Raw genomic sequence first — 17,332 nt, 5'->3', positions numbered from 1 at the left:
CCTGCCTTCACCTTCTAAACCAGCTTACCTCTTTGGGTCCTTCTTTTCCATTCTGCAGCTGAGCTGCCACCATGAGTATGTTACGGCTTCAGAAAACATTTGCCTCCTGCACTGGGGCAAAACAAAATATGTGGGTGGATCTTTATGAAACAAATTAGATTCTGAACACAAAATCTTAACCCCATATCACATAGCTGATGAAAGGAATCACTGACAAATTATCGATTTCACAAAAATCGACCTACACAAATATCGTGTCTCAAATATCGATTACAAATACATTGACACCCTATATTTAATAAAGTACTAAAACATCGATCAAACAATATCGATATACAAAAACATTGACTGCACTTTTTTCGAAAGCACATATTTCGAAATATAAAATATCGACAGAAATAATTAAATAAAGCACTTTAAAAAATATCGAGTACACAAATATAGACTGCAAATATATCGACATTATCTAAATATCGACAGCTCTAAATGATTCAAAACATTTATTTAAACACACTAAACATTAAAACTATCAAAAATAAACTCATATAAATATGTTTTAACATACAAAACACAATTATATAAATATATCTCTCTAAAACAATTATTAAAAATAACTACATCAATAAATACTATTTAAACACACACATTTAATATATACGCATTTTTAAATCAATATTATACTTTTTTACAAGCTATACAAATTTAATAAAGTATTAATAAAATGCTTACAAATACACTACTTCTCTGGATAACCATTTAACATACAACTAACTTGATAAATTAAGTAAAAAAATTCAAACTAACCAATAGAAACCCATTTCAAGGTATGTAACCAATCACAAACAAACACTAATTAAACATACCCTATCTAAAGAAGTGAAAATAATACTCTAAAACCAGCAGAAAATATTCAGCTTCAAGAAACACTGCAAATTTTTCAACTACCTTAAAGATTCATCTGTTAAAGAAAATACTACAAACTACAAAAAGTAAGTAATCTCATGGGTCAGAATAAAATGTTACATCAAATGTAACCTAATATTCATAGTCAAAATTTTAAAACTGATTTTTCTTTCTATCTCTACATTTTTCCACAACAGATTCGACTTTAAGAAACAGATGAACATTTTCTACAAAACTACAACAACCAACTTAAAATGTAAGTATATTAAATATCCTTTTTAAACACTAAAGAAAAGGTAAATAAATTTCTCAAATGTTATAAGCATCAACAAAACTCCTACTTAACTTTCTAATATTTTTTATTTAGTAAACACATGTTTAAAAGACACAAAAAGTGAAATGCTTGTTTTAAAAAATGCAACTTCAATTATAAATACTAAACAAATCCTTATTCATACATTTATTTTTTTCAACAGATAACTGAAAAACGAAAAGCTGCTATATATCAACAAAGAATCTACATTCAACAACTAAGAATTAACACTTGGTAAGTATAGAATACATACACATGTACTATTATTTATCTTTAAAAAAGCCACAATGTTAGTACTTGACTTGATTAAAATTTATAAATGTATTTTTTCTAACTGAGTTCTATTTAAAATAAAATAAACTGAACTTTTTAATAATAAAAGATAGCACCCTACCAAATGTGTAACCAAAATACACATATAAAGATTCCCTAAAATATACTTAACTTTCTTTCCACAGACCACTAAAATCTATAAAAGCAGCAAGCAAAAAAGCCATCTACTGTCAAAATCTACAATTTTACAATTGGTAAGTACCTAAAAATTGTACATACATAATTATTTACTCTGGTATAATTATACTCAGGAAAAACAAAAAGACCTTAAAGTAAACTGGAAATTTACGAAATATTACTCTAACAAATGCTATGGGCGTGCCACAACCAGAGAAACAAGTGTAATTAATACAACTGAACATAACCATCCTCCTAATATCTCAGAAATAGAGGTTAGATCTATTCTAGAAAATATTAAGGAATTAAGCAGCACCTCTGACCTACCAACAAGTGTAATACTTAAGGAATTACTACCTAGAGTACCAAGAGAGGCAAGAGGTCAGTTACCATCAATAGCTGCTATAAAAAGAACCATAGCTAGGACCAAAAAATCATCAAGACCAACAATACCAACACCTAAAACTTTTGAAGAGATCATAATTCCACCTGAGCTTACCATAACTCATAATGATGAACCTTTTATCTTCTACAATAACAACAACAAAGATAAAATGATAATAATGTTTGCTACAAACAACAACCTAAAAAAATTAAAAGAAAGTCAAACATGGATGATGGATGGCATTTTTACTATATGCCCTAAACCATTCTATCAATTATATACCATACATGGGCAATACCATAATACTTGCATTCCATTCATCTATTGTTTGTTACCAAACAAACAAACTTCTACATACACAGAAATATTAAACAAAATAAAAGAAGAAACATCAGACTTCTTTCCCCTAAAAATTGTAATAGACTTCGAACAAGCAATAGTAAATTACATTCTTAAAACATATCCGAACACATCCATACAAGGATGTTACTTCCATTTTAACCAATGTATATGGAGACATTTGCAAAAATCAACACTTAGGGGCCGATTAGATCACTGAGGAGGAGGGAACGTCTGCATGGGCTGCGGAGTCCCCTCCTGTGCGATTAGGATGTGACCGCCACCCTGGCGGTCACATCCTCTATTTTTAACATTGCTGCGGGTGCGGCTTCAAGCTGCACCCGCGGCAATGTTAAAAATGCAGTCATTGCATTTGCATGCAGAAAGAGGCAGGCACTGCGCGGTGCCTGCCGCTTTCTGCATACAAATGCAGGGGGGTACCATAGGTACCCCCCATGTGCACCCCCCACCCCCCTTCACCTAGGGGGCCCGCAACAGGCCCCCGCAGTGAAGATCCGTATGCTTTTCCACGGCGGAAAACCCGCCGCGGAAAAGCATATTTGACAGCCCATCCTAATATGGCTAACGGTGTCTGAGAGACACCGTCACCATATTAGAGCTTTTCCGCCGCGGTTGTAAGCCAACTGCGGCGGAAAAGCTGTGGACGGAAACCAGGACCCACCAGCCATCCTAATGTGGCAGTGGGTCTTTGGTCAGTCCGCTGCAATTTTTCCGCATCCTCTGGGTAGGCCGTTGCTTCCGCCGGCGCCGAGGTTGCGGAAAAACCGCAATCCTAATCTGCCCCTTTGTGTTGAATATGAAACCAATATTACATTTCCATACCAAATACAACACCTAATAGCCCTAGCATACGTGCCAATCACGATGTGGCTGAACACTATAACCTTTTAATAGAAAGTCCTTTCTACACACAAAATGAACAAAAACCAGCTCCACTTTTGATTTATTTTGAGGACACCTGGGTGGGGAGACTACACAGGTCAGGCCACAGACGCCAACCTAAATTCCTTATACCTTGGTGGAATGTATATCTACCAACCCTAAACCAAGAAGCCAAGACAAACAATGCAGTTGAGGGTCGGCATAATGCCTTCCTATCTTCAACTGGCCGAACAACTCCTACACTACACAAACTCCTAACAGCTATCTAAAAAGAGCAAAGTTTTCAAGAATTAAGAATGGAGCAATCTGTCTTACAATTAAAACCCAAACTATCAAGACAAACTGCCCAAATGTACCAATATTTACAACAACAAGTACAACTTTACCCTACAACAAGAGGACTAGAATACTTGAAAATGATAGCCAAAACACTAAACTGAAAACACTAACCATATAAAATGATCAAAATCCTAAAAATGCCCGAAATATAACAAAACACATCTCCTTAACAAATAATAACATATTTATTTTGTCTAATAGTTTTAAATAAATTAAAATATGTAGACAAAATAAATATCTAACTAAACAAAAAATGTTTAAAAATAGAACATTTCCCAACACAGAAAAAATATTAATATAAAATCACTTACCTTTCACAGCAACGTAATGAGCAAATCCAAATATCCCAAACAATCCATGTAGTAATAAATCCACAGTATAAAACAAAAAATTGCCCAATAAAATGTAAAAATACAACTGTGCTAAATCCATCCAACATCCAAATAAATCGATAATTGAGAATCCATCAAAAACCCGAACATGGAAAAATTATTTATTAAACGCTCCAGGAAACTCGAAAAATAAAGGAAGTGTAAAATACATCTCAGTTAAATCAACTGAAACACACTTCCTTTTAAAAAATAAAAGTAACAGCTCGGAAACGGAAAAGGCTGTATCCAAAAACCTAGAATAGAAAAATAAACATTCCCACCCACAAAAAACTTAGAACGATACATTCATAACGACCATAACATACATATTTTAAACCAAAACTAAATAAACTGCCACAAACACAATAACTCCAAGGCCGTAAATCGAGAAAACGCAAAGAAAACTGAAAAACGTACATAAGCAACTACATACTAACTAAATCCTAATATAGTAGTCCACAAACCCTAAATAACAAAATACTACCTTCCAAACTTGCTTAAAATCGTCAAAATATAACTAAAAGCACTCTTACCTGCTCAGACGCGATGTAGCTTCCAACCGCCAGCTTCAATCTTCAAAAATGGCCCAAAAAGACTATGAGCGGTTACAAAATAAAAGACCCAAATAATAGTATAATCAAGGAAATAGTGAAATAAATGTAATTTTTTTTTATTTTACAAGTAAAAAATTAGTAAAACAGTAAAAAAAATTTGCAACATTTATGCAATTTAATTATGTTTGTTCTATAACTATATTATTATATTCATATTTTTAAAATATATAACATTAAATATTATTACTGTTTAATATTTAATGTTATAATTATGAAAACATGTGTTAAAAATTGTGAAACTAAATGTATAATTTTTCTGTATTTATGCAACCTTTTTTACAATTTTTTTTATTTCTTATTATTAATCATATAAAATTAATATTAATAAATTAAAAATAATTAATAATATTATAATTAATTTTTTTATTTTAAATATGTATAGTGTATGATATTAACAATATATATTATCAATGTTGCAATTTAAAAATATATCAAAATGTATAACATAATTTGTACAACACATTTATATGTTAAAAATGTAATAAAAGTTAATTTAATAAAAATGCAGAAATACTTTTTTTCTCAAAATGTATGTACTCTATATATTGTAATCTTCAATGTATTTTCATTTACTATATTATTTTCATATACCTAAAATGTACTTTACTGAACAACTATCCAAAAAGTTATAATTTTATTTGACAATGTACTTATATTTATTTGTTTAAATATTATACATTCATTTGTAAAACATTTATTATTTGATTTATGTACTATATGAACAAATAAAGAATTTTTTTTCAAAAAACTGTGTAATTTTTGTCTACTACCTATTACAAATTCATGACTACCAATATATAAAAAATAATAATTAAAACCTTTATATATATAGATATTAAAAATTCAAAAAAATAAACGAAACTATTTTGATCATTTTACTATTCACACATAAATCTACATTTGATTTAGGTAGGTGCTGGACACTGAACATATTTAATTTACTATTCCAACTCCAATCTACATTTAATTAGGGTAGGTGCTGGACACTGAACCTATTTAATTTACTATTCCAACTCCAATCTACATTTAATTAAGGTAAGTGCTGGACACTGAACCAATTTAATTTACTATTCCAACTCCAATCTACATTTAATTAGGGTAGGTGCTGGACACTGAACCAATTTAATTTACTATTCCAACTCCAATCTACATTTAATTAGGGTAGGTGCTGGACACTGAACCTATTTAATTTACTATTCCAACTCCAATCTACATTTAATTAGGGTAGATGCTGGACACTGAACCTATTTAATTTACTATTCAAAATCCGATCTACATTTAATTAGGGTAGATGCTGGACACTGAACCTATATAAATTACTATTCCAACTCCAATTAACATTAAATTAAGGTAAGTGCTGGACACTGAACCTATTTAATTTACTATTCCAAGTCCAATCTACATTTAATTAGGGTAGGTGCTGTACACTGAACCTATTTAATATTCCAACTCCAATTTACATTTAATTAGGGTAGGTGCTGGACACTGAATCTATTTAATTCACAATTCCAACTCCAATTTACATTTAATTAGGGTAGGTGCTGGACACTGAACCTATTTATTTACTATTGCAACTCCAATCTACATCTAATTAGGGTAGGTGCTGGACACTGAACCTATTTAATTTAATATTCCAACTCCAATCTGCATTTAATTAGGGTAGGTGCTAGACACTGAACCTATTTAATTTACTATTTCAACTCCAATCTACATTTAATTAAGGTAGGTGCTGGACACTGAACCTATATAAATTACTATTCCAACTCCAATTAACATTAAATTAAGGTAAGTGCTGGACACTGAACCTTTATAAATTACTATTCCAACTCCAATTAAAATTCAATTAAGGTAAGTGCTGGACACTGAACCTATTTAATTTACTATTCCAACTCCAATCTACATTTAATTAGGGTAGGTGTAGGACACAGAACCTATTTAATTTACTATTCCAACTCCGATCTACATTTAATTAAGCTAGGTGTTGGACACTGAACCTATTTAGTTTCCTATTAAAACTCAAATTTGCATTTAATTAGGATAGGTGCTTGACACTGAAATATTTAATTTACTATTCCAACTCCAATCTACATTTATTTAGGGTAGATGCTGGACACTGAACCTATTTAATTTACTATTCCAACTTCAATTAACATTTAATTAAGGTAGGTGCTGGACACTGAACCTATTTAATTTAATATTACAACTCCAATCTACATTTAATTAGGGTAGGTGCTGGACAGTCAACCTATTTAATTTACTATTCCAACTCCAATTTACATTTAATTAGGCTAGGTGCTGGACACTGAACCTATTTAATTTACTATTCCAACTCCAATCTACATTTATTTGGGTAGGTGCTGGACACTGAACCTATTTAATGTACTATTCCAACTCCAATTAACATTTAATTGAGGTAGGTGCTGGACACTGAACCTATTTAATTTACTATTCCAACTCCAATCTGCATTTAATTAGGGTAGGTGCAGGACACTGAACCTATTTAATTTACTATTCTAACTACAATCTACATATAATTAGGGTAGGTGCTGGACACTGAACCTATTTAATTTACTATTCCGAATCCAATTTACATTTAATTTGGGTAGGTGCTGGACACTAAACCTATTTAATTTACTATTCCAACTCCAATCTACATTTAATTAGGGTAGATGCTGGACACTGAACCTATATAAATTACTATTCCAACTCCAATTAACATTTAATTAAGGTAAGTGCTGGACACTGAACCTATTTAGTTTACTATTAAAACTCCAATTTACATTTAATTAGGATAGGTGCTTGACACTGGCATTATTTAATTTACTATTCCAACTCCAATCTACATTTAATTAGGGTAGGTGCTAAACACTAAACCTATTTAATTTACTATTCCAACTCCAATCTACATTTAATTAGGGTAGATGCTGGACACTGAACCTATATAAATTACTATTCCAACTCCAATTAACATTTAATTAAGGTAAGTGCTGGACACTGAACCAGTTTAATTTACTATTCCAACTCAAATCTACATTTAATTAGGGTAGGTGCTGGACACTGAACCTATTTAATTTACTATTCCAATTCCAATTAACATTTAATTGGGGTAGGTGCTTGGACACTGAACCTATTTAATTTACTATTCCAAGTCCAATCTACGTTTAATTAGGGTAGGTGCTGGACACTGAACCAATTTAATTTACTATTCCAACTCCAATCTACATTTATTTAGGGTAGGTGAAGGACACTGAACTTATTTAATTTACTATTCCAAGTCCAATCTACATTTAATTAGGGTAGGTGCTGGACACTGAACCAATTTAATTTACTATTCCAACTCCAATCTACATTTATTTAGGGTAGGTGCAGGACACTGAATCTATTTAATTTACTATTCCAACTCCAATCTACATTTATTTAGGGTAGGTGCAGGACACTGAACCTATTTAGTTTACTAATTAAACTCCAATTTACATTTAATTAGGCTAGGTACTGGACACAGAAATAATTTAATTTACTATTCCAACTCCAATCTACATTTAATTAGAGTAGATGCTGGACACTGAACCTATTTAATTTACTATTCCAACTGCAATTAACATTTAATTAAGGTAGGTGCTGGACACTGAACCTATTTAATTTACTATTCCAACTCCAATTTACATTTAATTAGGGTAGGTGCTGGACACTAAACCTATTTAATTTACTCTTCCAACTCCAATCTACGTTTAATTAGGGTAGGGGCTGGACACTGAACCTATTTAATTTATTATCTCAACTCCAATCTACATTTAATTAGGGTAGGTGCAAGACACTGAACCTATTTAATTTACTATTCCACCTTCAATTTACCCTTAATTAATATATCAATATATATTTTTAAAATACTCCCCACCCATATTCCCTATAAACCCAACATACCGCAACTAAAAATTTTCGGTTTTTTGCAAATTTCACAATATTTTCATATTTCAAAATTCTAATTATTTTGTCATTTTTATTTTCATATTTTTTTGTATTTTATAATTTAAAATTCATATTTCAATTTAATTATTTTACAAATTATTACATTCTCAATATATATTTTTAAAACACTCCCCACCCTTATCCCCTATAAACCCTACATCCCGCTCCAAAAAATTAAAATTAGTTTTAAATTTCACAATATTTTCATATTTCAAATTTTGAAATATTTTCAATTTTCAAATTTATAATTCTGATTTCTTTTTTTTTTACAACATAATTAATTCTCAATATACATTTTTATAACACTCCCCACCCTTATCCCCTATAAACCCTACATCTCGCTCCTAAAAATGATATTTAATTTAACGTTTCAAATTAATTTAATTTTTCAAATTATTTACACATTTGTAATTTCGAAATATTTTAAAATTTCCAATTTTAATTTCCTATTTCTATTTAATTTTTTAACAAAATATACAATTCTCTATATATATTTGTTAAACACTCCCCACCCTTATCCCCTATAAACCCTACATCCCGCTTGTAAAAATTGTAATTAATTTAAAAATTCAAATTATTTTCAAATTTCAAATTTCGAAATATTTTCACATTTCTAATTTTAATTTCCTATTTCTATTTACATTTTTTATAAAATATAAAATTCTCAATATATATTTTTAAAACAGTCCCCACCCTTATCCCTATAAACCCTACATCCCGCTCCTAAAATGTCAAATTAATTTTAAATTTCTAATTTCAAATTCATATTTCTATTTAATTATTTTAAAAAATATTATATTCTCAATATATCTTTTTAAAACACTCCCCACCCATATCCCCTATAAACCCAACATTCCGCTCCTAAAAATATATATTACATTATAAAACTCTTTAATATTATTATAAACTATTATGGCAAAAATATTAAACATTTATCATTTAAAAAAAATTTAACAAACATATTTTAACATGTCGATATTTTGACATTTCGATATTTTATACATCGATATTTCTTATCTCGACATTACTTAACTCAACATTATGTACAATAGATAAGAATCAACATTTTTTACTACGATATTTACATCGACATTTCTTACCTTTGATTTTTTTAACTCGATATTAGTGCAAGTCAACATAAGAAACTCGATAATTTGACTGTTTACCGATGAAAGATGGTCTGATTATCTGCAAACATGCGGTGGTTCACACCAGAGCCCCCTGCTGGAAAAACAGGCTTTCTTGCAGAAAGAATAGGCACTCTGGCCCTAATAATATAAAGGTTGACTCCACTGCAGGTATACCAGATAAACTGTCATGGATTAAGAGTACGAGACTCATGCACTGTACTCTCAGCAGGTACAGTGAGTCCAAGAAGTTTGGCTCCCACAGTGTTTATCTATATGTCAAGAGAGAGGATGTGGCATAAGGGCCAGAGTTGCCAACTACGGAACTGGGGAACCATGTTCCAGTCTTGGGGTCGGCTCAACATCATGCGAGTCTGGGAAAATCTATCCAAAAAAACACGTTATTGTGTCCTTGTATAATGTAACTGGTGCTCACGTAAAGGGCTCCAATACCTTCGAGTCAAGCTTGTGCTCTATAAAACGACAAAAAAAAGAGTAAGAAGATTATAATCAAGGGAGCCTCAAAATAGCACATTGTGTGTGTATGTATATATATATATATATATATACATACATTAGCCCTCTCCCCCCTTGCTGGGCACAAAAGCACTCACTGCAGCTACACATTGCTCCGTCACGGACACTTACCGGAATAATGCCTGCTGGGATTAGAAGTCCATTAATCAACGGACGACAGCTTGAGGCAATCAACTACGGAGCCAGCTACACTCCAGATAAAGGGAGCGCCACGGAACACCAAGGGAGGAGCGAGTGAAACCTGCAGCAACTGGGTGTCTGATGAAGGCAGGAGCCGAAATGCATTATACCTGGTGTTGCTGGTGAATTAAAGAATGCCAAGAATCTCCCCGCTGTGTCCTCTCGTCTTTTCTGTTGGAGGGACTTACTCGCATATTTTCACGTGTTGGCCAGTTACACGTGTAAAAGAGGACCCACCCCACAAGATTCCTGCTACAAAAATTGGCAACCAAATCAAATACGTCCAAGGTATTGGAAGTGGCAGGAACACCCTGAGGATGAGCCAGGCATGGGGCCGCTGCGGCTAGCAGTCCGTGACTTCATGGAGACGTGGGATCACTGAATCTACACGCCACGACCCGTTTTTGGACTCTAGACTTGGGGTTGGTGCTTTAGGGGACTCGAGGCTGCCTCCAACACCAATATTGCGGGTTTCTATCGGCTGACATTAGCCCTCTCCCCCCTTGCTGGGCACAAAAGCACTCACTGCAGCTACACATTGCTCCGACACGGACACTTACCGGAATAATGCCTGCTGGGATTAGAAGTCCATTAATCAACGGACGACAGCAGGAGGCAATCAACTACGGAGCCAGCTACACTCCAGATAAAGGGAGCGCCACGGAACACCAAGGGAGGAGCGAGTGAAACTTGCAGCAACTGGGTGTCTGACGAAGGCAGGAGCCGAAATGCATTATACCTAGGCTGTCCGGAATTCGGTTAAAACCGAGTCTCCCCGATATTACCCTACAGACTGCAAATTAGCCGACTCGGTTTAAACCGAGTAATGCAGAATTTTTCACATTTAATTCAATTCACCACTTGGCCATTTGCACCTTTTCGCCACTTGAGGGCACCAAAGCAGTACAAACCCAGCAGCCGAGCTAGGCATCGGTAATTCCATGTGTCGGATTATCGTCCTCTGGGTCGCAAAATACACCTTTTAGTGTAACGTCAGTAAGATGTATGCTGCTGCATAAGCATGTGTTGCAGCCTTGTAGACAGTACAATCCACTGTGTAGGTGTCTTTTACCAGGGCCACGCATTATAGCCCACCGCTAATTAGTGTCCTAGCTACTGTGTGAGAGCAATCACTGCATCTGAGGTATGACGGGGCGCCCCACACAGCTGAAAATGGCGGTAACTAGCGTCTTATCCACGGCGGATTGACAGTTGAAAGCTACAGGTGGCCCCAGTCAGTTCATAGCATGGGCTCCCATCTTCTATTTCATTATTTCTCATTAAAGCGAATGTACGCCAACGCTAAGAACAACAATCCACAATGCGGTTACTCACTATGCACTGCAGCCAGGCGCAATTTAGGAACAGTACTGTTGGTATCACATTGTCGCTCCCAGCCAGTACAAACCTGAGATCACATAGCATAGTTTCGGACTTTGTTATTCACTAACATTTGTCCAGACAAGCAGGCAGCATCACAACAACGGACGTTTGGCATCCACAACCACACTCACGGCCAGTGGACAATGTCGATGCTAATCGGGCCCAACAGTATTAAAATCCAGCAAACAGGCCTGCAGATCACAGGGTCCATGCAGGTCACCGGAATCAGTTTAGTCACTAAGTCTCACAGCGGCCGCTCCGCATGCCGCCGTGCTGTGCTGCAGGCAGGCCGCTCCATCACATACTGCGCTAGGCCAGAAGCGGGAGGCCTCAAGACTGCAACACGTTGTTTTGGCCAGGGTTGTACTGGGAAGGTGGACATTTGGGCATTGGCCGATGGGCCGGGGCTCCAGGGGCACTTGTGGGCCGTTTTTTTGGGCCTCTGCAAACCTTCCCAAGAGACTTACAGTGTTCCCTAATCCCCGCCAGGCCTCGGTACTCTAATGAGGTGCCAGCATCACGGTTCTCTCCTGCTGTAATTTGAGGCTGGGGGCCCCGGTGTTGCTCTGGCCTTTGGGGAATTCTTGCCCCGGCCCCCTGCTTCGTGGGGCCTGCTTGGCAAGTAGCAGTGTCATCCCCTGCTGGGCCTTGGTCTTTAGGTTATGGGGGCAACAAAGGAGGGTGTGAATACGCGCGGGGGGCGGCGGGGGGACTGATTTGTGGCCTTTGTGCGTTCAGTGGGTTGTGTCGGGCGCCGGTAGCGCCTAATTAAACCAGCCAGTGAATCTTGCACACAACTAGTTTAGTTTAAAGCCTCGACCTAGTGACGTAGCGGGGGTGGGTGGGGGGACGGGACTGACTGTCCGCTCAATTACCAGCTCCCAGTATGACAGGAAATAGTGCCATTATAATAACCAATACCCTGAAAGGGAACGATAATAAAATAATGTTACCCTATAATCGCAAGTTAAAGTGAACACCCTACTTACAGATACAGTGCGCATAGAATAACATGCAGGTCACCCTGAATCCCTCTCTGGCAGAGCATGTTGTGTGCAAACAACTTCACGGAATCCCAAAAAATGCAGCATTTGAAGACGTCATGTGCACCAACCAAGATTTATATTTCTGCTACGTATTCAGCGATTAGGGGCCAGGAAGCTCGTTTATATTACCTGCAATTCGGTCAATAGCTTTGAAATTGACATATGTGGTTATGTCTTTTTTTAAAAAGGTTCTAGAGTAGGTCAACGATGGTGATGCACCTTTCATATGCTGCTACACTTTTCTATCTGTTTGCACAGTGCTTATATCTGTTAATGCGGTTCCTTGCATCAATATCTGTTGCAGAGCATCTGTATCTCTTTGGAGCCCCCTGCACTGAACAAGGCTGAATTTATTTTCCATTTTCACCAGCAAACATAAGCTCGGTTGTCTAGAGAAGAACATTTGCTCTTATTTTATTGGAGTGTCAACTATTAACTTTTATATTACTGAATTTCCATTTACGTTTTTTAATATTTTTTAAATACAACACATTCATTAAAAAATGTTTTCCTTATACTGGGTGCAAATCTAGTATAACTACTTTGTACAAAAATCAAATTGCAACTTTCAGTCCTAACTTATGAAATGTCAAGACACTTCTGTTATTTATTTTATTGCAATGGTTTTAAGTAATCATGCAAATAAAATTGTTATCTTATCTTACATACTCAGGGGCCAATGCAGTGACAAACGTATGTACAGAAAATATGTGTGTGTGTCTATATATAGGGAAAGGAGTTGGCCTAACGGCTAGAGCTATTGACCTCGAATCTGGGAAACCGGGTTCGAGCCTCGGCAATGACGCTGAACATCCTGTGATTGTGGGCAAATTACTTAATCTCCCTGTGCCTAAAAAAATTGAATGTGTCCTAATGTAATGCAACTGGTGCTATGTAAGGCGCTCTGATACCTGATTCTGGGTCAAGTTTGCGCTTTATAAAACTCTGTAAAAAACAAAAACAAAAAAACACCCACATCCTGTCCCATCACAAGACAAAGGCTGGCTGCAAAGTGCCCCCATTGCAAACAACAACACTTTGATATTTTATGTGCAGGTGGCGCCAGGGTCTGAGGTGGTGAAGCAAAGCGGAAACGCCAACACAAGCCGCTCACACCTTGACCCGTCTGCACGATCCTTATCTCAGGCCTGAACTGCTTCTGAGCTCAGGAAACGGAGGCTGAGGGAGGGGATAGCAGGCTGAGGATGTCGCTTTAAAAATGAAGATACAAAAATGGACAAAGAACCTGCACGAAATTAACCGGCACATCCTCAGATTCCAGACCGATAGCTTGTTGGCCCGGGTATGCAGGGAAACTGTTGACCGCAGAAATGACAGCGGCATTCATACCAACCAGCACTTGCACCAATCTACCACAACACTACCCCACCTACTCTCATACCCGCAGCATTCCCGCACTCTAAGACAGACCACCACATCCACCTCTTCACAAGCACCTTTCTGGCAGTCATTTATTTATACGTGTCTGTGGGAGGAATGTGCTACAGCACAGAAGGCATCAGACCAATGCTTTTACCCTTAGAATTGGTAGTTAAGCACCTTCTGTAGGGCCTCTGTTGAGGGATTCCTTGACTAGGTGTAGCATAGATGGTTGCATTAAATGTCTTTGAGGTACAAGCAATAATAAAAGCAAAGCGTTCCATAAACACCGGTAAAACACTGTTTCAGTTGTTTTTTACGGCGCGAAAACGAGTAACCACTGAAAAGCACAGTTTTTTTGAGGTATTGAAATCACTGGAAAACACTGAAAAAACACCACCAGAATTGACCAAAAATAGAAACTGAAAACAGGAAAGCCTAATTATACCTGTTGTTGCTGGTGAATTAAAGGCTGACAAGAATCTCCCCGCTGTGTCCTCTCGTCTTTTCTGTTGGAGGGACTTACTCGTATATATATATATATATATATATATATATATATATATATATATATATATATCCATTTATATGGTATTCCTATAGTACAAGCCTAGCGAGAAGGCTGCAGACCACTGATTAGAATCCAAGACAAGCATACAGTCAATGAGTTATGGGAGAGATAGCTAGGTTGTCTCTTTTTAATGCATTGTGATGTAGTGTTTGTTAAAGAGGTGAACCTTCAACATTTGCTAAAGTGGAGCAGCATTGCAACAGTGCTGATGTGTATGGGGGTGTTGTTTCCGATCCTAGCTACACATTCACCAACTGAAGGCAAACAAGGCTACAAGAAGCTCCTGGCTGACCAACCGGAAGCTCTCAGGTCGGAGACCATGGAGGACCAAGTGCATGCAAGCCATGAAGGAAAAAATCATGAAGACACTCTCAAAGGTGGAAGAGACCAAACAGTAATGAGCCCTACCTGTATAAATGGAGGCCTTTTATCAGTGTCAATAAAACATCCAATATAAGGCTTGTGCTCCGTGCACCCTTCAGACAGTTGGGCGGGTAAGATTATTGAATAACAGTTGAGAGATATTTGTGATTCGGATCCTGGACTTTTCGCCTCTTTTGTCCAGCAGCCAATCAACCTAGAAAACCCACCTCTTTATAATACTGGTGACAATTACAGTGGAGCCGCATACCTGTGTCTTCTTCAGTGAAGGATCCTTCAATACACTTCTTCACGAGACAGGATAAAGTGATCCTTCAACCTCTTGCAACAGCATTGAGGGCTGTTGTTTCCATGATAACCATAAGCCTAGGGGAACACTTACCTGATATCTCCCACTGTCCTTCCCTCCCACAGATCAACATTTCCCTTCAAGTGTGTGTCTTTGTATTTATGACATGCTGCCACAGTAATATGATAATTGTTTGAGGTGCAAAACAATCCACCCTTTCCCCCAAGCCTCATGGAAGCAGCAGCCATTTTGGCTGTTCATTCACAACCAGCTTACTTATGCTTTCCAGAAATTTCGCAGTGGCTTTGCTCACTTTTTCTTCACCTTGTAGGATGCTTCACCCGCATAGAGTTTTTTGTAACTTTATACAACAGGGTTTAAAGCATCCCCCAATGCACACACTTTTTCTCCTTAACTTGACTGCAATGTGTGTGCAATATTGTTGAATTTGTTTGCACTCAAGCAATGTTTAACTATCTATATAATAACTCAAATTCTTCTTCAATTTATGATTATTCATACGATAAGTTAATCCATCCACTGTTTTGCAGTTCTTACTGCATCTTCAGTATGGTATATCCACTTTGGTGCACGGCTCATCATGCAATTTGAATTACCACAACATTTTGTTCAGTTTCAAGGTTATTCACCAATATCTTGAAAAAGATGGGAAAAAGTAATCTGTAGGAAAGCACTAAGCCTGCACTTTGGATCAACAGGTGAGCTGCACTCTACCACCACTCACCTCGATCACTATGGACTACATTTTAGTTATATTATCTGGAAATGGTATTTATTTACATGAAAATCAAATGCCACTGATGGAGGAAAAGTGCACATTTCTTTGGATCCCTGTAAACCTTTTGAGAGTCACTAGTGGTAGTGTGTGCGTTAATAACAGATATATATGTGAGCAATATTTATGCGCTAGTTACATGGTACACATTTCTTGTTTGACTACAGTTAAATCTGGTTTTCCTGTGTATACTCAAACCTGCATTATCTTTGAGGTGGAATTTGGTTATTAAAACTAAAATTTAAACTAGATTAGTATCAAGAATTACCACTAAGGATGGAAGATGATACGAATAAGGTGCCTGTCGAAAAGCATGCACCCGCAACCAACCTATGCAATGCATGGCAGTGTGCAGTGGGGGATGGGAGCAGGACCTGGCCTGTGTTTATCCTGTCTTCAGCCACCCCATGCTGCTCATGATGCATAACTCGTGAATCATACGCTCTTTTAGGTATTTTTTCATGTAGGCTTTGATATGTCTGCGCTTCTGGGTACACCTGACCACTCCCTAGGGGCAGTCACCTCTGGGGGGTGCCCCCCTTATTTTATGGAAAAGGTTTCTCCAAAGCGCGAAACTCAGGAGTCAGTGCAGACTCAGAGGTTGGAATATGGTGAAAAGGCTAGTTATGACTGAAGGGTTAAAATGGCAGGAATATGCAAATGTATTAAAACTTTAAAGCTGGCCCCAGCAACTTTTAATATCACAACAACTACTAAACAGATTACACCAACCCAATAAAAGCACACTTTCATGCCAAGTTTGGTGTAAATCTATTTAGTGAATCTGGCTGTAGTCATGTGAAAAATGTCCTATTGGCACTAAAATGGGAAATTACTTCTTAACATGTTTTATCTGCACAGAGCTGCAGAAAAAATTGTTACATCAGTCCTTAGTTGAGTGAGTGAATGATTGGTCAAATTCCGTACAAATCCATCTAAACATCGAAAGTAATAAGCAAATAAAAACCTGGAAAGTGGGTCTAACCATAACCTTTGCCACTGTGCAACTCTGACAGGTGGATGGATGGATAGAACACTTTTAGGTATTTTTATTGCACA

This window comes from Lissotriton vulgaris, chromosome 2_1, assembly GCF_964263255.1.
Source record: "Lissotriton vulgaris chromosome 2_1, aLisVul1.2, whole genome shotgun sequence".
Taxonomy (NCBI): Eukaryota; Metazoa; Chordata; class Amphibia; order Caudata; family Salamandridae; genus Lissotriton; species Lissotriton vulgaris.
This window is presented reverse-complemented; position numbering follows the sequence as displayed.